The sequence below is a fragment of the Phasianus colchicus genome, chromosome 13 (assembly GCF_987193195.1).
Source record: "Phasianus colchicus chromosome 13, bPhaCol1.hap1.1, whole genome shotgun sequence".
Taxonomy (NCBI): Eukaryota; Metazoa; Chordata; class Aves; order Galliformes; family Phasianidae; genus Phasianus; species Phasianus colchicus.
Window position 1 is genome coordinate 9,679,997 of NC_143448.1, and position 24,589 is coordinate 9,704,585.

A 24,589-nucleotide genomic window follows, 5' to 3' on the forward strand; every position below is an offset into this window, starting at 1 on the left:
GGGACAGCAAATGTGTAAGTTGGGCATAACTCCACTAAATTACTGTCTCCAAATTGCTCTCATAATATTAGCGTCATGCCAAAGATGTGAATTTACAGATCAGTTTCTTCACTACCATTTATCAAAATGGTAAAGATATTTTCTTATCACAGATCTGGGCTAACGTTCATTGTTGTATTCATATTATAAGTCTTCTCTATGTCTTTCAATCACATATTTTCCTTCTAATTAAGGCATATTCACTTTTTTTTGCTAATTAGGTATTCTTTGTTGCACAATGTTTGCTCTAATCTTTTGGAATTTCTCTCAATATCTAGTCATTGCCTTCATTACTGGCTCCCCTAGAATCCAACCAAAGCATGTTATTTTTTCTGCTAATTATATCCTCATTTACAGATTGTTGCCTTCTCTGATTGGCTCTTTAAACCAGTTGCTATGACTTCATTAGCAATGTCTTCTGACCCTGTTATTTCTTGTGACAGGATTTGCTCCACTTGTCCTGTAGCACTGTATCCCAGGGTCACTCCTCTCCCGGGTTGGAATAGTGTCAAACACAAAAGGTTTAGGGCAGAGAAAATCACTGCTGAAGTTGCTAATTACCACATGCAGCAACAGTACAAATTAATGCTTCTAGCAGTTTAGAGAAAAAAAAAAAAGAAAAAAAAAAAGTGTTTTAAAGGTGTCATTAACAGGTTAGTTTCATTTATAAATGTAGTTAAAAAAAAAAAAAAAAAAACCACACACAAAAAAACGTAGAGTATTTTTGCTTTTGCAATCTCTCCATCAAGTAAGTGCTTCTAAATCACGTGGGATTGCTTATCATGCTATATGGCAATAAAATTACTGTATAAGCCATTCTTCAGCCAGATTATTTTTATGAGGCAAATTTCTAAACAGATTTTCCTACTTTAACTTGAATTTCAGAATCTCAATCTACCATCTCAAACCTGTCCAACAAAAATAGTGGTCTGTCTTAGAGCACAAAGAATTACATTCCCCGGAATTCTTTTCTGAAAATATTTTAAGTGATTATAGAAGGACAGTATTGTAAGGGAAAATTAAAGCACATGAATGTGAAACAAAGTACCAGCACTGTGTTTATATTAAGCCAAAGGAAGATATGAAATTGCAATTTCCATGGGGTGCAAGTGCATGCTGTGCTGTGTTCCCCACTTTCAGTCTCCTACAAAACTGAACAATTTATCACCAGAACCAGAGATCCACACATATAGTAGAGTTTAACACAAGTTAGTTAATATGAAAAACGCTGTATCTAGTTGTTTGCAAAATTACTTTTGTTGATTAAAAGGCTCTTCAGAACTTCCGGCTTGTGAAAGGGTTTTAAATTGTCTAATGCTGATTGTGATTGCTATGCAGAAAAAAGGCAATGCGAAGCAAACCATTATATCACTGAATCTTTGTTAAGCAGGCCTTGAAAGTGCTTGACAGCATAATTAATCTTGTGATATGAACAAAGAAACCAACTCAATAGTATTGAAGATGCTTATTAAAAATACTAAATACCTTTTTCCACTTAAAAACCTTTTGAAATACTGTGGAAAGTGCCATTACCTTTTTTGTTTTTGTAGTATTTTAGTCTAAAATTGATATGAGGAGGACACAGCACGAGGAAAAGAATAAACTGGATGACAATAAAAATTAGTTTGAAAAATAATGCTCCCTGATTTGGGGTGTCAGTTAAGCAAGCTCCAAGCATTACAAAAGACCCTTGCACACACATGCATATACACTGTCTACTGCTGTTAGCTTCAGAAGTTATTTAAAATAATGACTAGTTGTCAGTCATATTACATTTTCAAAGTAAACCCTAATATAATAATTTATATTTAAATCGGTAACATCAATTTTAATTGTTGTTTCTGCCCTATACGGTGACTATATTATATGAGGAGAGGAAATCATACACATATGTTTCCCTGACAAAGTGGGATACATTTGTGGTGAAGTTATTCCGAAATATACTGAAAGACTCCATAGAAAGAGAGGGATAGTATGCTCTGACAGTGGCTGGAAGTGACTGTATGCACAGCTTGTAACATACGTGTTTGTGCAGAAAGAATGAAACAAGCTTTCCAAATGAAAGCTCCTGACTTTCAGCAGAATGTTCAATTTCCTTTGAAAATCATAGAAAATGACAAACATGGAAACCAACATTTAGAAGAATACTTCACTTTTGATGTTCCTCAGTTCATTAAGAACTTGGTACTGTGGCAAATTTCAACATTATTTGTTTAAGACCAATTTATCTATTTCATTCTAGGAAGGATAATTATTCAGCTAGGACTCAATCCTACAATATGGTTAAAACTAGAAAAAAGCAGGCACTGTGCCAGTTGTATCCTAGCAAACCTGACACTTATAGACAGAAGGTGGAATAAGTGAAATGACTGGTCTGACTGGAGGTGTTCTTTGTATGCATCATGAGCTAGCTAAGGAGTCAGTCCATGAATATCACAGCATCATAAAAGATGGCATCCTTGGATTTGGTCTCCACAGCCTCTAGACCCCATGAAAGATGTTCTTGTTAAGGTCAACTGTTCTGTATACCCAGATAAAAGATTGCAGAAGTATAATGAAAACAAACAAACAAACAAAAAACAGCACTATCATTTTAAACACTTTGTTAGCTATATCTGCTCTTCCCCCTGCCTATCTAGTTTCAGTTTCCTGACTTCTCAGTGCTGCAAGGGCTTTCTCTGAGCTGCTAAGTTTCGCCATGTTTTGAACAGAAACATACAGCACAGCTCTGTGTTATGCAGAAGCCTCTGCACAGACAAATTCTCAGCACTAACACTGTTTTAGACAGTATGATCTTTGGAGACAGCACCGTCTTATGTTACACTGAAAATTACGTATACAGCCCCTGCTTTTGATGAAGGGCTGCAGATCTTAGTTTAAACACAACCTACCTACCTCAGCAGTCAGCAACCAGCAAAACGTGCATCAAGTCCATGAGCAGGAGCATGCTGAATCACGGCCTTCTTTTAAACATTTCAAGTGTTGGTAGCTGCACTTCTCCCTGAAAATGCAAAGCTTCTTGATTAAAATGTAGGTTCAATTTTTGAGTAAACACACCCTACTTCACCTTACCTTCAAGGTGTTTAGTGCTCTGTAAAGAGATTAAAAGCATACTGTTCTTCACTTCAGTAACAGTGAATCAACTCTGGTTTGATTGTCTTCTCTCAGAGAAGACTTCCTGTGACATACGGCAATCTCACTGAGCACAGACAGTGTAGGAGGCTCTGATGGCAATCGTTACTGCAATTAGCAAATCACACTATCATATTCATGTTTTACTTTATCGTTCTGATTCTAAACATTGGACCTCTTCTTGAATCCTCCATGTACAGAACCCCCATTAATTAAAATCAAACAGCAAGAAATATATAAAAAATCAATGGCATAATATGACTCATGTTATTTAATTAATGGGTAATTCCTCATACCAATATGCTGAGAAAGCTTGAACTTGACCTTTAGGATTAAAAAATTCACCATGTGAGAAAATTTGCTTTTTCCTAATCACATTTCTCCCCAACAGATTTTAAATACGCACTTAAAATCTGTCGACAATGTGTTTAAGTACATGCAATCCCTAACACTGCAAGTAAGCTGCTGTTGCTATCCATACCAACACTGATAATGGCGTGAGCAAAAAATACCTGGTGGCACACACATCAGTGTTAGAATATACAAAACAGTATTTTCCCTGCCATCGCTTCAGGTGATGACAAACGGCCCACCAGTTACAACTTTCTCCTCTCTGTCTTTTTTCAGTCATTCATTTGAAAATTACCACACAGGTATCATTTGTTGAGCAATGTTAAGTGTAGGAGCACATGGAGACAAAGTCTGTATTTCATAATAACTCAGCAATATGGATTTTGGCCTTAAGGGTACATTCATTCAAACAAGAGAATAGCGGTAAAAAGCCCATGAGCAAAATCCTGCAAGCTTACAAAAGGAGATGTTCATTCAGGGGTGAACGCTTTATTTCAAGTTTAATAAATTTCATTTTCAAAGAATTGCCAACTCACACAAATTTGTCACTAATATTGAAACTGGAGATCCTATTTTTCCTGCTCACACTGCTAGGAGAAGACAAATGGTTCCTCACCATCAGTTAAAGCAGTTTGCTCTCAGCTTTTCCTCAACTTCATCAGTCGCTTCCTGCCTGTTCTCACTGGAAGCTGTAAAACATGCTGTATCTATACTGTCCTGACATAATAAAGCACAACATGCTTCTATAGTTCATACTGATTATCCACAGTCATCTGAAGCATCAGAAATGCTGGAAGCATCATTAGGGAGCCCCATGACAGTCAGGAACCCTTACACACTATCTGAAAGGGGAACAAGGTCATCCAGTGCTTGGAAGACAGCAAAGTCTGGTTCACACATCACTTTCTGATGTGACCTCCCTATACCCCAAGAAAAGCGAAGATCATTTCAGCCATACATGGACAGGCAGTTTGCCAGGGACACATCCTGTCCTTAAGAAGAGCATGCGACCTTGCTCAAGTACCACCACTGGAACACAAAGAGACAAAGACCCGTGGGAGCACATATTTCTGGAAGTTGAGAACACAGCAAGCTCTCTGCAAGGTTGCTAGGAGGTCCCTGCTCCATTCTGTGGCTGACCTTTCCTGCTTGAGCACACTTGATGCAATCTGCTTAACAAAAATCTAAACACAATGGTCATTCATCTTTACCTACTGACCTGCTTGTTCATGTCAGCATTCCCAGCACTACAGAGACAAGGCAGATGATTGTGTGAACAGCAAATATCCCTGGCTAGGCAGAGTTCCCGCTGGATGCTAATCCTGGAAAAGGTGCTGCAAATATCAACTGAGGGCCCAAAGTTTGCTTTTTCCCTTGAATCTGCCTGTTCTAGGAAAAGATACAGTCCGTATTCCTTTGCAGGTATCACCACTGCATTCTTTTGAAGGACCATTTGAATGCAGAACCCAAAGGTAGTAGTCCTCATCCATATGAGGGGCAGAGAAGAACAAGGGGCCCATTGTGTTTACCTTTATTCTACATATAGAACTTGATTCTATAGGAATACTTCCTGGATCTCAGGTACTTTGAAACAGAACTTGACTACGATACTTGTATTAACATTTCTTGTCTTGAAGTATTTTGCATTAATTGATGGTCTTAAAAGGGTCAATGGATGTATTAAATCTGAACAGACTGAAGCATTTCACATAACCTCTCAGTAAGAGAGGTTGTCTCTACTGACAAGTTTATGTCCAGGCTGCTCTGAACTCTGAAAAAAAAGGGGACTGACATTTTGAAAGTAGCATCCACTTGCACACCTCGACTCAAGTAAGCTGGCTTCTATTTATATACATCTTCTAGGTTGCATGCAAATATTTCTTCCTGTTTGTTGCAATATTTTTTTCTATTCTCATAATGGGGCTAGCAGTCCTTGGGATGTCATTACATGCAGGACTACATGATCATCAGAACACTCTCACTTCAAGGCCAATTGTTTATATTTGACAATATATTTAATTCAAATATTTCTGTGTTTTACAAGTCTCCCAAAGCCCATAGCTCCATTTTCCCTTTTTCCTCAAAATCTGACATGCAAGGCAATTCAGGCATTCCCTGTTCCTGGCAAGAGGGACATGAGTGCAACTTGGTACAAGTTAAAATTTTTCCACAGAAGAAATAACACTTTTCAGACATGGTCCTCTTACCCATTGAAAGTGAAGAGGGGGGAACCGACGAGATGAATTGCAGAATTAGAGAAGTCACAAGATGAGGAAATAAAATAGAAACCCTGAGTGAATCTTCCTCTGGTCAAATCTTGACATCTGACAGAAATAGTTTAGTTTGCTTTATTCAATACTTCATGGTCACCCTTCTTGGACCAAAAATTGCAGTTGTAGCACAACACAATGAGGAAGTTTGGGTCAGGATGACCAAGGTAGAATATAAATTTATGTGGTATGACTGCTTCTTGCAGTGGGAGCACATTTATCAGTACTGGAATAGTCTGGCCTGAATGACCAGTAAAGGCAGTGCCTTTACGGTAATGCTCATGGGAAATTGTTCATAGGGAGAAATAATGGCAGCAAAGAAGGTGAGAAAGTTGTTTGAAAAACAAAGGTCAGAGGGCTAAAAAGGCTGAAAGAGAGAAAATCAGTATTTTATAGATGGTTAAAACAAAAGAGGTGTTATATAATTACAGAGTTGGAGGATCAGGAATACAAATTAGGGGTGAGAACATAAGACAAAGGAGTTCTGCTGAAAACAAAAAAGGGACTATAGCATGTGGAAAACAGAGGCCACTCAGAAAAGAAAGATAAACAGGGGTGGAAATTTGGCAAAGTGTTGTAAGAGAAAGAGATAAAATGAAAAACAAGAAATTACTAACTCTGAAGATGACAAGCAGATGATATTACGTCCTGACTTAAAGCCTATATTAAAAAGAGTTAGCAAACATCCTTTCCAGGTCCACAGAAGGAAATTTTCTATCTGTTTTCAGCTTGACTTCCCAAGGCATTGTGCCTTAAACTATCCAAATCCTTCCCTTTCTCCCTAATCACTTTTGGATTCATTGCCCTATCTGACACAGCATAATTAGAGGTAATTATATCCCTGCAAGTTTCACGAAAATTAGCAGTATGAGGAAAGACTAATATAGAATCTCTACTGTATGTAAAGGCAGATATAATGCTACCTTGCAGTTAGCAGAAGACATCCAGGCAGGCAGCACATGTACTGCTCCTGTCTGGTCACAACACCGCTATCTCCTTCTCAGTCATGGTGTGGTTATCAGAGAACATAAAGGATGCTTTCCTGGGAAGCCAGACTTCATTTTTCCATGAAAACATCTTGACGTTCTGTTTAAATCTGAAGTCTTTAAAGTACATTATGATTTGAGAGCGCTACTTCAGATGCAAATAATAATGAGGTAGAGCTCTTTTGTTTGCCCGCTAGAATTCTAATCATTCTGACAATATGGTTTCTAGCTTACTTTTGTGAACTAGAGATTATTCAAGAGAATTTACTCTTGATATAAATAAATGAGAGTCAGACAATATAATCTCAATGTTTTACTTGCATCCAAAGTTTGAGTGGGCAAAAACTTACTAGTTGCCATAAAAGCTCTATGTAACCATATTAGAATTCAAGATAACTTTTTTTTTTTTTTCATAAAAATTAACTATTTGATTAATTACTTAGCACAACATGGAAAAAAACCACCAAATTCTCCAACACTCTCAACTTTTGTCCTATGCAATAAACAGTCTCACCAGTATCTAAAAATGATTCATAAAATCCCAGCAATTATAGAGAAGCATTCTTACGTAAGAAAAAGAGCACAATTAATTGTAGACAAACATGAAAATACAGGAGATGCATTTTTGCTGCTCAAAATACAGCAATTATCATTTCTAGTGACAATGTGTGTAGAGTGCAAAATATAAAAAGAAAAAAAGAAGATATCTTTCAAGGTCTCTACTGTAAAGAATCATGTTTACATTGGAATATATTTAAGACATGGTTTAACAAATACCTTTGTTTTCTTACTAAAACAACATTTTATCCACATGCAGATAAACATAGGTCAAGTAGGATCTGAAATCAAGTTAAGAAATTCTCAAGCACTGCCTCTCAATATTTAGTAACACAGTCAATAAAAAAAGAAAGACAACTCTGCAGGAGAGCAACAAACCCAGACTTAACTATGACATGCTGTCTATCTCATGCATAGACATACTGTGTTCAGACTTACTATAAGTAAAATGAACAGTATGGAATATGCATTGCAGATGGATCACTTGCTGAGCAAAGCTTTCTGGCACTCACATACAGAGGTAGGAGCCATTCACTATGGTTCAGATGTGAAAAATAAGATAAAAAAATATTTTGTGCATCTATACTGCAAATTGTGATACCATCAGCTTTTCTGGACAGCTCAGTTTTTAACAATGTTAATTAGTAAGGATTATAAATGATGAAGACAGTTATCCAAATTCACTGACATTTTCAAAAGAGGGGCTCATCAGTAATCAGTATTACAACACAAGGGTGCCCTGCTTGAGGCTCTAGCTGGCTGGTGAACAGTTCAAGAGAAAACAAGAGGTTTACATCAGAGCTACGCATAGATCTCAGCAGTTAACAGATGATCTTCACAGGTAACGCTTTCTCATTCAAAATACATCTTCACTGGTAGAGCAACAGCTTGAGTTTGATGGATATTCTTATTGCATTCTGAGGTGTGAAGAAAAGGCCTGAACTGTGCATATGCTATAGAAGACAGTTTTCCCTACTACTTCTGGTGGCTCATTGTAGCTGTTACAGCTTTGTTCACAACCTTTGCACTCCATGATGTCTCTTGAAAATACAGCATTTCTTAGACTGGTTGCTTTCAAATAAAGTGGTGTATCTGCTCTGAGAATATTCTGTAAAATGACATTTGACTCAGTTTTTCTGTAACTCCCAATTGTGTTCATTTTACATAAGTAACTGTGCATCCAGCCTCACAGCACAACCTAACACTCAAGCTGGTTCTTTTCCTCATCTTTTTTTTTATGGCTATACCCCCAGCTAGTTCCTGGGTTGCTCCTATGTAACTGCTCTTCTATCCTTCTGCAGAAGAGGCAAACAATGGATATAATCCATCTTGCCCTACCTTAGTTGTTTTGTATCTGCACTTAGGCAGGAATACAAATTAGTGAAAAATAATTTTCTTGATGAAACTAGCAGTTATTCATGGATACAAACATCTAGAGGGAAGGTTGCTAACTAGCATTTTTTTCACAGGTTGTAAAAAGTTACATTTCACTTTAAAGTCAAAAAGAATTGTGCAACCTGTAAGAAGTTCACTTGTGAGGGAGAAACCATCCCTTACACTGCAGGCAGGAATGACTGACAGTATCTTTGGCAAAAGGAATCTGAAAGCAACTTAAATCAGAGAGTATGAATGATGGCTTGACACAATCACATCTCTACAAGGCAGATTTGATCTAAAATCCTTTAGAACATCCTTATTCTTCAATTTCAAGACTTTCCCTTATCAAATAGCATTTCTAAAACTAAAAAAAAAAAAAAAAAAAAAAAAAAAAGAGAGAGAGAGAGAGAAAGAAAAAAATCTAAATCTAACCAGGACAATTACTTATCTTTACATGAATCAGTTGTCAAGAGATCATCCCACTTAGATGGCATGACAAATGCATTTTAGAATGAAGAATTTCCAGCAGGAGCTGGAAAGGACAGCTTGTACATTTCTGATGTGCTTTCCAACACAAGCAAAGTGAGTCTTTACTCAACTGTTCAAGACATGCAGTATTAGAATTTCTCAAAACCAAAATACACTGATTTTAATTTTTTGGAACAAATAGATTTCCTTCTAGAGCTGTTCTAAGTGTCCAGGATCTTGAGAGATATTGAATAGTCAGTCTATTTTAACATCTTATTCATGCCCTCTTAAAAGATGTTCTGTAGGAATAGAGAATAATTATTCTAATAGAAAGGTATTCACAGGAGAAATAATTTAGTAAACAAGTCTGAAATATATGCAAGGTACAGTACATAATACAGATGCCTATTACTCACATAGATACATTATTAATTTTTCTCAAATAAGCATATTTTAAATTTAATGTTAAAGATTAAAGTGTTCAGTCCTTCACTCTCACTGAAGTCCCATCACCCTACAGCTTTTAGTGATATTTTGTATCTACGTGACTCTGAATCTAGACTTGGTTATTTTAGCATCAGTATATTCCATGCCAAATGATACAAAATCTCCTTTGCCTCAGAGCTCAGTATTTTCCCCCGGTTCTTACATGGTTAGCATCTTTCCTCCTAACATTTAGGAGGTAAGCAAGAGAGAACCAGCTGCCTGGAATATCACTCAGTATAACTTTAGATTATAATCATTCAGTTGAGCACACATCTGTATATCTACCATACACAGCTCTTCCGGATGTTCTTATATTGCTTTACCATACAGCAATTAAAGCAGCATTGGAAATAGATTGTCACATATTTATCTTAAACGGGCTGCATACTATCAGGTCAGCTGCACCCATTAATTCTATGCCCACAGTAAGAAAGAGTAATATCAGTCCTTATATACAGGCTAAAATGATCTTAGTCAACGTCTGAACAGATGGCACTGTGTGTATAGACTCTTCATGGCCAACATTTCAAGCATAGTGCACTGCCACTAATAAGACACTGGCACAGCTTTAGAAGAACATGATGTTCTGTTGTATATCAAAACAACATTTCCACTGTAAAAAAAAAAAAATTCAGTAAACAGATTTTGAGATGTCCAAAAAGAATATCAGCTGATCCAGAGGATCCAGCAGCAGCAGCATTGGATATTTCTGTTGTCATTTCCATATGGAATTTAATTGCAATGTTTTGTCTTTTCAACTGGAGATAGAATTTCCTATTGAACTGCTGTTACTGCATCAACAACCCAGGTGTTCAGCTTTATTCCTTTGCTCTGAGAAAGCACGTGGCTTCAGACTTCTATTCTGAATTAACATTTCAGGAACCTACGAATGGATTGATGTTGCTGTGGTTATGCTAACAACCCCTGACACTTCACTTTGGAATGTAATACTAAAAACAGCAGTTGCCATTATTTTTCCTCGTTGATTGAAGAATGAGATATATTCCCAAAGATTTTTTTTTAATGGCAATTACAATTATTTTTCCATGCTAGACAGCATTTTAGAGCAGCACTCATCTGCCCAAATACAGATGAAGCTGTCTGCACCTGAGCTACTTGTGCGGGCTCCTTTTATAGTCAGTGGAGAGAAACAGGCACTTTTAGAGCTCAATTGATCTTCTCTTAAGATTGACAGCTACACTGTAGACATCTAAAGTTGGATGAGATTAATAGTGTCCCCAACATTTACTAAATTATGCAATATTCCATATAAATAGAAGACAAAGCCTCTTTCGTAAAGAGCTTTCATCTTCAGTCAATACATTTCCAGAACTGAGCATCTAAATTGCCTGTCTTTGTCAAGTGCTTCCCTTTGATGTTATTCCATAAGGTGCACTCTGGTTTTCCTGGACAACACACAGCACTCTTTACTTTCAGGATGGAGAGCAGAAGAATTCAGAAAAGAGCTTCTTAGAATTGCTTTTCCAGAACTGTGATCGGAAACTTTTTGGAAAGTTTGGGTTCGTTTTCATTTGTTTGTTTAAGAAATGAGTTGTATTTTGTCAGATTTTGAAGCTGAGTTAGAAAAGCAAGTACTGCAAAGTAAAGTTGTAATGTTTGTCTGCAGCAGCCTACTCTTCCCACATATGCTGATTTCTCTGTGAAACAGCAAAGCAAAGTAGTGGTTCCTCCTCTTTGCTGCTCAGTGAAGGCATGCCTGCTCACAAGCACAGAGATGCATGGGAACTAGAAACATTACTTGTGCTGTTTTCCAATCCATGGAGAGAGCACTGAAGAAGTCGGAATCACTGCAAAACACAGGCTTGATAATAAACTGAAGGTGAATATTTTCACCGCTCTTCCTTTTGCTTACAAAATTAAAATTCAAGGAGTAGGAACCATCTGACTTTTCTAAAGCTACAGACCTCTTTTTGAAGAGGACAAAAATTGCATCTACACTTACGTAGAGCTCAATTAAAACATAGGAAAACTTTTTTGTCGCTTGCTTTGCTGTAACCAAATGAAAAGCATGTTCTGGGTAATTGTAGCAATCCAACATGTCCAACAGTTTGTTTATAAGACAAAATTATATTTCATATACTACTATAATCGTAGATCGAGATATTCGGATGAAGCAAAAACTAAATTCTGTAGTACTGCTAAATTAGGTATGGATCTGTGATATATTTATCTTAGATTTTAGCAATGCCCATATTTCCAGGCAGTGCCTGAATGACTACAGGAATTACTAGTAAGATCACTAAGAAACTCATAGCATTTTTTTTAAGATTAGAGACAGCCATCTCTCTCTAGGTTCTGTAGTTCAGTTTTAAGAAAAATTAAATCTTTTGCCTGCCTAATCTTAAGTGATCAAGTAAATTGAAACTCACTGGCCTAGAAAAAAATCACAGCAGTATGCAATATTCTGATAAGGTTTCTAATAGCCACTTCCCATCACAAAATGAGGCAACATTTGAAATAACACCAAACACAAGCTGCCCTTTAAAAACTTTGCTCTCATAAAAATGCCTTCAGGAGGTTTTTAAACAAATTTTGATTATTCCAAAAATTAAAACTTTGCGCTCTATAACTTTGCTGAACTAGTGCATACAGAGCCAATTAATATGCTGTCTATTACAATGGTGAAATCTATGTTCCCACACAAAAGCTTCTCTTTCTGATAGGCTTCTGATCCAGAATGGCAGCTTCCACTGAAGTCTATTTTTACAGATAGACGAGTAATTTTGACCAAAAGCAACCAGGTTTGGTACACCTAATTTGATGAGCTAGATCGTAGAAGAAGTTGAAAGTAAATTATCCCATTGAATACAAGGTACCATAGCTAAAACACTCAATCTGATAATTAAAGTATCCATGGTAACAATGGCAGAATAACATGTATTTATACTTCTCAGGTAAAATAGAGCAAAGCTCTGTTTTGTTTTGGTTTTTTTTTTTAAATTTCCTACCTCATATATCCTGTCACTGGATAACTAGTCTAAATAGAGCATTCTTCTTCGATACATATAATCTCTTCAGTGCATATTTAACTATTCAAATTTAGCTAACATACTATTTTTGCTAAAATATAAAGCAAAACAAGATCTCAGTCACAGCCACAAAATCTTTTTTAATGTATTCCTTGTGCTACTTCTGAATATTAATAAAAATTAATAATTAATTTTGCCTTTGGCATTGCAAGATATACTAGTTTTAATTAGTGTACTGTACTCCTATACAATTAAAAAATAATTGATGTCCACACTTATTGGCGGTCTCTGTGATCTCTTTTCCTGTTGTTGTCAACAAATGCCTCAAAAAACAAGTTCAAGAATGTTTTGCTGTCCACTTGATTTACACACCAAAAGTAACAGACAAATCTTTTATGATGAAACAGAACAGTTTTCTGTTTAAATTATACACAAGTATATTAACTAGAAAGAGAAAATTAAAAGCTGATGGCTCAAAGAAATAATGGAAAGACTATCAAAATGTTTAGTCTCCCAACAAATTTGCCTGGAACGTATCAGTGGGTGACAGAGTATTTCAACTTAAAAGTAGTGGCCATCTTGTATTTGTTATGTCAATCCTATCTAGCATTTAATTTTGATGTCCCTCTTGATCAGTTCCAGTTATTTAAATTCAGCATATCATGTTACTGTTTTCCTACATCATATTAATTGTACCATGAACTACTTTATTATATAACGCTAAAGTCACTCTCATTCTGAAAAAATGAGTCAAAGAATTAAAGAATAAATACCCATAGGAGGAAACAAAAACACTTCCTTCATTGTATTTGCATCAGAAATCTTCAATAAATAGTTTTCTTTATTACAACCACTAAAACAAAAATACTGATTCCCAGAGTGTAAATTCTCCAGCAGTTATGAAATGCACACACACACAGACAAAATCATATGATAAAGAACAACTCAGACAAAGTACTCCTTCTTTAACCCAGAAGTTCCTGCTTGTAGCTTGAATCTAGGTCAGCAAACGTACCCAGAAGAGACATTCTGGAGCATGACAAAAAGCTAACTACAAATAGCTGAGCTAATTTTTTCACTATCGTAGTACAACACACACCTCAGAGATTGTCATAGCACAAGGGTTAGATAAACAAATAGACTAAACAGAAGAACAGAAAGGAATTAGACATCAATGGAATAACAATGCACATTTGTTATTTCATCATCTAATCCACATTCTTATAGAGTCATGAACATGAAAAATCAGCAACTCAGATATTTATGCAATTAATGCTGCTATCATGATTAATGATCTCAGTGGTCATTTTAACTAAAACTGCATAGTAAATCAAGTAACCTATTTAAATACATATCACTGAAGAACTGAGATCATTACAAAGTCCATTCTTATTTCTGAGGATTTTTCAAAGTTATTGCTCAACAACTTTTCTGGCACTAAGCACAGAAGTCAATGGCTTGCCTGAATTAAAGTAGATTCAGCTGGCTTCCGTTTATGCTTCAGACTGGAGGTAAGTGAGCCAGTAAAATCATTCTACAACTTCAGCTGCACTTTTAGAAGCAGAGGACCTATGGCTCCTGTCACTGTAACACAGGCACACACAGATAACTTGTGGTAGGTGAACAGTTGGACTAGATGACTGCAGAGGTCTTTTCCAACCTTTATGATTCTAAGCATTGGATGATCCCTTCCAAAAGCAGTACATATGCACACACGTATGCAAAAAGGCCACAGAAAGGCTAGGTCAGTGTGAATGGAGAACTAGTGGGAGCGTCTGGGTGTGGAAGTACTAAAGAAGCAAACATTAGGAAAGAGTCTCTCTTGAAGGCTCATATTAATCTACCAGAGTTGGAAGGCCATCCAGACCTATAATGAGAACTAATCCTCAAATTCACCACAGTCTCTCCATGCTTCTCACAGCACACAGCTCATCTTCTGCACATGACATCCAACAGCCCTTTGCATGCTCTTGGAGAGCTTCGACCTAATCATGACCTTACACTCAACGTTTTGGGATGCTGCTATGACAGGATGAAACTCCAAATATTCCGACCAAAAATGGCTGCTTCACACCACTGCTTCAAAAAATACTTCAGCAGTTTCACTATGTGGATTTGAGCTAAAACAGAGCAAATGAGGGCTATTGCTTACAATTGCTTAGAGCTCTGTAGTTAAATGGGCAGGGTCTGGAGTCTCAATGTGCATTTTATTAATTCTGGCTGTCCTGCTGACCTCATTTACAACCACAGGTCACTGCAGAGCAAGTTTATCAGGCAGCACTTCAATGACATAAGTGGAAGTGAAGTCTTTTTAACAGATTCCTTGCTCCGCACTTCTAAAGTTCTTAAGAAATTTCAACTGACAAAAAGGTATTACAGTAAGAGGGACAAGAATCACTAGATCATGTACAACCAGCTATCCAACAGCTGAAACCTCATTCTTTCTGCCAATAATGTGGTAGGCCATAGAAACACTAATTCCACTCATATAAATTTTTGTAGTACATGCAGACTTTTTAAAATTTTCCACCAATTTTAAATTTCAGTATTTACAAGCACTGTTTGTATTGCAGTGAACTGGTTACAATTGGGACGAATCAGAACAATGACCCAATAGATAAAGGAGCACTGACAATAAATTTCCCTTTTAACTTTCCTCATTACCCTCAGCTCAGAGTAGATAAAGCAATAAATGAAACCCCAAGACAACCACTGTAGGTCTCGCTACTCCAGCCAGGGCTCCAGACGCTGACAGCTAAGAATCCTGAATGTAAAGCCCTTCTCTTCTCCTCATCATATATTTCTTCTCAACCCTTCCACAAAGGCAGTCCTGAACAGGATGCTTTTCCCATTTTATTTATGTGCATTTTCATGACATGTCATGCACCACATTCACAGCAATCACTGACAGATAGTTAAGTTTCTAAGGGGTTACAGAAGAAACCATTTTCCACCAACTGTTCTCCTATATGCCAGGATTAAATATACCTTGTGGACTAAATGTTTTCCCGCTTGTATCCTGCCAAAAAGTATGGAGTTTCTTTTCCAAATGAGGTTTGAATGAAATTCCATTAGATATTCCTGAACTATGGCAGAATAACAATTCCAACATTAAAAGAAGTATCTAACCACAGATAATTGAATTGAACAAACTTGAGTTGTTTTCTGGAAACATGATTGGAACAGATCATTTGCAACTGTACAATGTGTCGGGGTCGCAGAAGAAAATTTTCAGGGTGGCTGGGATGCTTTAAACATAGATGTCATCTTTGTAGATGGACTAATACACCCATTAGCTCATATAGGTTACACTATATTTAATGAAAAGCCCTCAGAACTCAGAAGTTAACCCAGAATTAGTCATCACTTTTTACATCACAATGTGCCTTTTTAGTATAAGTGCAGACGTAAAAACTAAAATTATTCAAACTAGATTAAGTGTAAAACAACATTATTTTATCTGTTATATTTTTGTGATGTTATATAGTGGCTTTTTTTTGTTGTTGTCATTGTTGTTTTGAACACTTCATCAATGCAAGCACTGAGTGAGAAATTTTATATTAATTTGGTGTAGATAATGAATGTAAACAGACCATGTATGTTTTCACCCAGGCAAGGTAAGAATTACTGCACTTTTCCTCTAAGTATTGGACACACAGCAAATTTCAGTTTTTTATATGCTAGTACACTGAGTTTAAGCCTTGAACAACTGAGAAAAAATTAGGAATTTTAGCCAGGCCGTAGTAAAACCAAACCTTGTTGGTGTTTGTACTTGATCCTTCCAAAGGTATATTCAGCATTCCTATCCTCACAAACCAAGGAAGATCAAAGCTCATGATTTCCTTTATGGCTTACCTTAATGCTTCACTGTTTCTTTGCTGCAGAAACCATGCTGGGAGCAGGGAAAGAACGACAGCAGCAGTCTGAGCTTCTGGAATAACCACTATGGATGACTCTATAGGAAGAACAGAAAATACATGGGTAAGCTATCCTGCTTCCCAAATTCTGCTATGATCCCCTGTTCTCATAGCTTGGAAAGAAAACTGGATTTTCTCCAAGGCTAGACAGGTGGCAGGGAAATATTTTTTGGTTAATTACCTCAGAATGCTGGGAAAGGTGTGCTGCTACCTCATGTCTGCCTTGCGCTACCTCACACTGGTAATTAAGCTGATCAGTACTGGTACATCTACCCACCAATCAAAGCTGGATATAAGGGATATTTTGAGGAGACAAAGCATTAAACAGCATTGAATTAAGAGTTTGGGTAATCAAGATGGCACATGTTCTACTTGAAAAATAAGGCCAACCCTTCCAAAAGAGGGACAGCTGGCATGCTGAAAGTCAATCTTAACAACAAGGATCGTGTTTCTTGTTTTAAGAGTCACAGTTGGGGCCTCCATGCAGGCTTGTAGCTAATGAGTTGATAATATCTCCTTCAAAAGAAGGGAAAAAGGCCACTACTCAAATTCTCCTTGATTCTTCTTCATTTGGGATGTTGGCAAATCCAAGTTGGCTGTAATATTTATATAATGACCAGTCTTCCCAACGGTGGACTCAGTGACAAGCATGTTCAATCCAGTCTTAAATTAAACAGAGCTGTATAGGTAAAAAACTGGAGACTATGTAAGTGTGTGTTTATAGCATTGCAGATATCTTACTTCTTCTGAATACTGGACCAACCCTTCTTATTGTGACATTCCTAAACACATCCAAATTTAAACGCTATGATTTTTAATGCACCATTTTCTGTAGGGAATACAGGAGCAAAGTCGATTTTGTATCATTAACAACAGAAAAGAGAGATTTTCTGCTATCAGCACTGCCAGAAAAAATGCAGCCTCATGTATTTCTATAAAGAATAGTATGAGATGCACTCTGTATTTCTTCAAGAAAATAATGTGCTACGTTGCCAAATCCACAAAAATGTAAAAACAAGAACAAAGATGAAAAGTTAGTGAATCTTCTAATATTTTCCAAGGTAGGATCATTTTGCTCAAGCACAAGTAGGTGCCTGACACTTAATGCTTAATTTACCTGCAATTTGCTGCAAGTATATGCATGCAAGTAGCCAATTTAGAGTCCGGGATTTGCAGTGAACTAGTTACATATTTTCAGTCATTTTTACTATAGTCTCTATCCATAACATGAATTAATTACTTCACCAAATTAGGCACACAATTAAGCATGCAGGCTTTTATAAAACTATCTCTTAACTTCACTTAATCTGAGTAGCCTGGCTTTACAGATAACTTACTATGCAAGATATTTCTAGAAACAGGCTGCTTCAGCATACTGGGCCCAAAACTTTAACTGCAGAAGACCCTAAGAGTAGTAATCAGTATTAATTGTACTATTCATGGGAATTTTTAAAACATAAATCAAACTAATAGATTGCACAATTTATAAACTAGTACTCCCAACAAACTTTATTCCAGATAAATAATTGCTTACACTGCTCTTTAAAGACACATTCCTGCCAAGTCTGAGTTAGACTCAAACCTAAAAATAAGTAACTTTAGAATTTGCTGAATTCAGATTTTTTTTTTTAATGCTACAAAAGTAATGAAAGTGTAAAGATGGCATGCTGATATTGGAATCCAATTCTGACCAGCAAAGGTGATATAGCTTGAAATGCTTCTAGACTGATCTTCTAAAAAAATGAACAATACAATGAAATACATTATACGAGGTCATTAAGACTATTAAAGTCATTCATCAAACAGAAAACAGATCTTTTGATTTTCAGGGAAATACTGAGACTCCAAACATCCCTCTGCAATCCCTTTCATCATTTCAGTAATTTTCAACATGAGTCCGTTCTCATCTGAGTCCGCTGTCTGCTCCTCCTCCTCCTCCCCCACTTCTCCTCTAATAGTGTTCAGAGAGAACTTCAAGATGTGGGCTAATGGAGCTGGCATGGGTTGGAGTTTAATATTGCATGTGCTTAACTTTTTGTGCAACTGACCAACATGACATGTCTAACTGTATAAATGGAAGTTTTATGGTGATAAGATCAGTAGTTACTGAGATATTTATGTGACATGCTGACAGATATAAAACTACAAAGCTTGCTTTTATGCCTTACATCCTCTAGAAAAAAAAATAAATACTAAGATGATGGGTCACTTTGAAGAGAATTTATTATCTAAATTACCTAATACCTGGCTAAGTTCTAATATGCAAGATGAAGTCTCAAAAATGCTATTAAAACTATGAACTTTAATTTCAGAGGATCTCAGTATTCTCTGCCAAATGGGGCACAGTACAGCCAGTTTGCTTGTTTCACTCTGTCTCTAGATCATGGTGCTGTCATCCAACCAAAAAGGAGAATGATGACAAAAAACAGAAAAGGCACAAGATAATCTCTCTCCCATTTTTACACTATGTAGTTTTAGGTCTCTCAGAGAGATTCTCATCGCTGCTGGGTGGAGGAGTAAAGATTATCTCCTGAGAGAAGGTCAAGATTAAAGAAAATACATTATTCTTGTGTGTGTATAAGTATACACACATATATAAATATAATCTCTGGATGAAATGATGGAGTCCTTTTTACATTTTGATCTGGGAAAACCAGCCCCAGAAATTCTTTCAGAAGATGCCGATGTTTCCTGCTGCTAAAAAGCAGCTCTCCCCCAGGCTATGCCCATTGCTGGAGCTAAAAGCCAGCTCCACCTCCTCTATCTGATGTGAATGTTAGTTCACACAGTGAGAAGGTGGGCAGCTGCAGCAGTCAGCACGAGGAACAGCCTGGTGGCAGCAAAGAGGGGAGAAAAAGAAAGACAAATATTAAAACAAGTATTTATTATTGTTTTTACTTCTTTTTAAGTGAGGGAAATCTGTAGGCAAACATAAGATCAGAAGGAAAAGTAAACTTCATTTCGGGAGACACAAATATCAGGCAGCATACAACAAATTCTGACCCTGAAAACAGTATAATGCAGAGAACAAAGGAATAAGCAGATCAGGGGAAATTGGAAATTAAGTGGGTTGCTCCAAAAGTAACGCCTTGTATTTATTTCCACGGAAACTACAGCAGATACAAAGAGCACAAATAACACTAGTTGATAAAGCAAATTCTCCAATACTAAACACAGCTTTTCAGCACAGTCACCACCATTAGCTGTGCATTTTCATTAGCATGCCACGCTCGCAAAGGTCTGCACTGGCAGAGGAGACACACTGTTGCTGTCACCACTGCTGAAACACAGCCCCCACCACTTCACTATGCTGACATCCAACTGTTTGGTCTCCATAAGTGTTCAACAAGCATAACTGAATGCCAGTGAGTGCCATTTTTTTCCACATAAAGGAATGCAGTTACACTCCTTTTTCCTTCATCCACACTCCCATATCAGGCACCATTCTGACAGACTGGCCCTCTGCTGGATCTGTGGCACAGCAACAAAATGAATTAGAATACTGGTTCAGTCTCTACTGCCATACCACGAACAATCTCTGATCATAGGCCAACATAATAAAATAGGAGGCATTACTTTTGGATCAGCCCTTGTACTTAGCTGTGCTGTTCCTTTCCCATGGGCTCAGACCCTTCAACATCAGAGAGAGGATGTTGAGTGTCTTTCATCCCCATCTGAGATTCCAGTGGGAGACAGCACACACCTCACCACCCCTTGCTAACTTCCTCCGTTTCTCCAGCCTGCCTCTGCTCTTCTCTGAAACGTCAGGTAGAAAGGAATAAAAACAGCTCTCAAATCCAAATTGGGGTTTGGAATAAAGTAACAGAAGAGCACTGAGTGTTGGTATCCCTACTACAAATGCAGGGGACCACTGTGTCAGCATGTGAAAGCTCAGAATTTCCATGTTGGAAAGGGAGTGCTGGATCTTTTGGGGAGAATAAGCTTCTCAGACTCATTAGCAATACAGTATATCTGACATCTTTTTGTATCAGTTTCTTTTATCTGCAGCGTCTAGAAGCTCAGTCAGAATTACTCTTCCATCTCTAAAGTACCTATGCTTATAGTTGGAAGAACGAAATGGAAATTTTCATGAGATGTTTTAGACCTTGTTTTAAAATTAACATTTTTGTCCAATGGCAAGTCCTCATCAATCTCAAAATACTTTTCAAGAGATCTTATTAACAAGAGGCCGTGTTAACTCTCTGCAGTGAGTTTTCTGGCACCATCATTTTAAGTTTATTTTAGATAATGTTAGAGAGATCTTGCTGGATATGCCAACTGACCATGATGATTAATATAACAACTAAGATTCCTAACAATTCCTCATGTGTCAAGTCAGTGAGCAGGAATATGTCAACTCCTTTGTTTTCAGCTGATGTGTCCCACCCAGGTCTGGTTGCTCAGATATGGCTGGCTCATGTACACACAAGCACCTAATGACTAGACAGAACAGAAAGAGTCAAATTTAATGGTTGCAAGATAGCTTCGTATTTTAATTCAACCAAAAATACTAAATATGTCATTCAATATTTGTTGGGTCTTGCAGACCCAATCACTAATCAAATCACAAAATCTGGTGGCCCTGTTTATCTCTAAAAACAAGAATAGCTATATTAAACTGAAACCCAGTCTCACAATACAAAGTCACAGAAAAACTGTACTGCTGTCACTGGAGATATGTTGGTGTAAAGACAATCAGAACAGTAGCACTAGCTATATGACACGCTCTACATAAATACTGCGGGTTAAACTGATGTACTGAATAAGAAAACGGAATGATATACTGAATAAAAAATAGCAAAACATGCAAACAACAAATCCCCAACCAAACAGAAACCATTTTCCATTTTTCTCTCCTCTCCATCACCTTTGCTGCTCATTTCACAGTGACAGTCTTGCTGCTTTAAAACAGTTTTGCAGTTTTGCCAGACAACAGTCTGTTACAGTATACGTAAATGTGATCTTGTTTTGGGGACATTAAGGATGCATGTGACAAAAGAGTAGCAGCATATCAGACACGAATTAAAATCCGTTACTGTATTTTAGTTCATTGATCTACTGTAAGCTTCTCAGCATTGTCTAATTTAAATAAAACTTCAATTTGTAACAATACTATAAATAGAAGGTAATATTGATCGGAGTGCCACCAGCCTGCTGAACTTTTGTTATCACTGAAGCCTGACCAGTTAATGTTGAATGTTACAATTTATTACTCTGCAAAGTACAATACAACACAATAGCACTTAGATTTATAAACAAAGATATGCTGAAATACTGAAATCAAGTTTAGTCAGCCCAGAATAAGAAGAGCGTTCTGATTTATGGGTGCTTCACAGCACTATTTCCCTACCTGGGGCAATATTTCATTACTTCTCTGATACAAACACCTGTTAACACTGCTGAAAGACTGAGGAATCTGATTTCTTTTAGACTCTTTTAAACCCTAGCAGAACATATGATGTCCATCAGCAAACATTCATCACCGATGTGGTAGATTTTTTGAGCTTTGGAAGATCATTACCAGTTAAGATGGGTAAATGATGTCCTAGGAGACAGAACCTTCCTGATAAATAGAAGTAGATACCCAGCCAGTCACCACTTCTATAACCTTCTTCCCTTTTCACAAAATAAAAACTAAAGTAAACAGATGTTTAAAAAAAAAAAAAAGTATATTTAGGGTTAAATTCCATGTATGACAGCTGTTCTCAGACGAGCAAGCAATAAACAAAAAATATTCAATTACAGGAGTTCTTCCACTCCTGAAAGTGAATTGGTTAAGGAAAATCGCTGGTGTGTCTTAAGGCAAGCTCCATGTCCCTGCATTAACCACCCAGGAGGGCAGTGGTGCTGCTTCTCACAAGCTACATACAAATCTTTAGCTGAACGTGCAGAAAAGAAGGCTCACAATGGTCTCCTCTTGAAGAGTAAGGCCACTGAGATGGCCTTCAATAGAAAAAGGCATCATGGCAAAAAGGAACCTGGGTTTTGCTCCAGTCTAGAGGAAGAACAACTAGACAAAGGCCTCTGTGCTCAAGCAAGGTCTCTTAACCAACTTAGTCATTACAGGACAGATCCATTCACTAGTCAGCAACTTCTCTTTCGTCTCTTTTACCAACAACTCAGCTCTTCAGCTACTAAACTGAGCAGGAAAGCCACATGCAGAGCACTGATGCCCCTCTTATTTGAACTAGAAAACACTAATGTAAATAAAGTGATATTAGTATGCAATTTTTGGGAGACATTTCCCTCCGCAGAGCTCAATAGCTATTAGGCTTCAGCCAAAACAAAGGTCAGCAGACAGTAGGTCCCTTCTATTCTTTTTCTTTAACAGGGAATATAATTCTATTCAATGCTTTCAGAGTAGGAGATTACTTTTTTTTTTTAATTGGGAACCATAACTAAAACACTGTTATTATAGAAACAACAGTGGTTGTTTATTTTTTTTTTATTTTACTTAATGAAAACAAGATCTTAGTATCAAATGATTTCTTAAATTAAATTTTGATTTGAATAATCCCCTAGATAAAAATGTATATAAACATGAATTTCCAATGTTCACAATCCTTTTTTCATAATTCTCCCAGCCAAGGAACTTACATAATAACATTTTTTATCTTTGCAAATCACCATAGCAGTACAAAGTGTGATTTTTTACATAAACTGTTGCAAACATACCAGAAATAAATTCAAATTCAAGTTTAAATAAATTCCTAATTAATATTCACTAAGTAAAATACAAAATGATTCAAGCTGTTGCAGGAAAATTTGCAAGCAGAAAAGAGGATACATTCACAGGGTATTGTATTCAATAAAAAGTATTTACACCAACCAAATCAAAAGTTTGGCTTTTACATCCCCTTTTTACTTTTGCAGCTGTCAAGTTCTGGTCTGAATATCACATTTGTTGACATCTTCTGCCAAACTCCTGTTTAGTTTATGGATCCACAACTGGACAGAGGGAAAAAGGGAGGCTTGAGACAGGCTGAAAGATAGACAAGAGCAGAGTTGAATAAAGCCAGATCAGGTGAAGAGGAAATGAGATCTGGAAAAAATCAAAAGGCAGGAGGCCTAGGAAAGGACAAGAGCACATATGGGAGAGGATTTGCAGATTGAAGGATATAATAAGGGAGAATGGCAGCTAAGAGACAATGAAATCAGCAAACAGATGAAAGGAAAAAGAAAACGACAAGGAAAAAAGAAAAGACAAGGAACAAAAAATAAAGTTCAAAAGTGCTAGAAATAGAGCAGGAGATATTTAACAGAGAACCAGACAGAGAAAGTGAGGGGGAAGAAAGATACATGATGAAAAATTAAAGGTTTCATTAAAGAAGCCCCTATACCATTCCACTTCAGGATTCCGCATCAGGAAGCTATATTTCTTTTTTTTTTTTTTTCCTTCTCTCTAAGACAATCCAATATTTGGAATCATTTCAGTGCAAGGGCAAAGCTGGTTAGAAAAAGAATGTATAGCTGAACCTCCTGTACACTTTTAATGCTAATGATATCCATATTAAACAGTCCTACAAGTACTAAGCAGAGTTGTCCTCTCCACTTCTCTGTATATAAACAGAAGGAATTTCATAAGGCAAATAAACACCTCTTGCCATCTGCTGAGAAGCAGCGCTAAGAGTCTTTAAGGGTTCTTTTAATGAAAATCTTTTCAGAGCTTCATGGTACGTAACATGATCCATCAGTGTTGCAGTTTAGCAGTCCTTATTAGAACAGACACATAGGACATGCGGTAGATTCTTTGCCTCCCAAAACCTATGTAAGAATTACTGAACACTTTATAAAAATGCAAATACATTTCTATAATATTTATTAAAAAAAAAAAAAAAAAAAAGCAAACAAACATGCAGTTAGCATGGGCCACTCTATTTGTATTTTAGTGGAAAAGCTCATATATTTCAAATGCTTAGTGTAGTACCTCTGTATCCAATGCGCATAAAACAGGGTTGTCTTCCTTTGTACTTTCCTAGTAAAAAATAGAAATAGCAATAAGTAAAAGAAATGGC

General features: G+C 36.8%; 1 long non-coding RNA gene across 1 annotated transcript in view; it reads right to left on the reverse strand.

Annotated features, from left to right (window-relative positions):
• Nucleotides 1–24,589, reverse strand: part of LOC149916144 (uncharacterized) — a 76,427-nt gene that overhangs the window by 50,684 nt on the left and 1,154 nt on the right. The window contains exons 2-4 of the long non-coding RNA XR_016470773.1: nucleotides 24,502–24,549; nucleotides 16,513–16,612; nucleotides 2,935–3,040 (exon numbers count right to left, since the gene is read on the reverse strand). This is a non-coding gene — a long non-coding RNA (uncharacterized LOC149916144). The remainder of the gene's footprint in view (nucleotides 1–2,934; nucleotides 3,041–16,512; nucleotides 16,613–24,501; nucleotides 24,550–24,589) is intronic.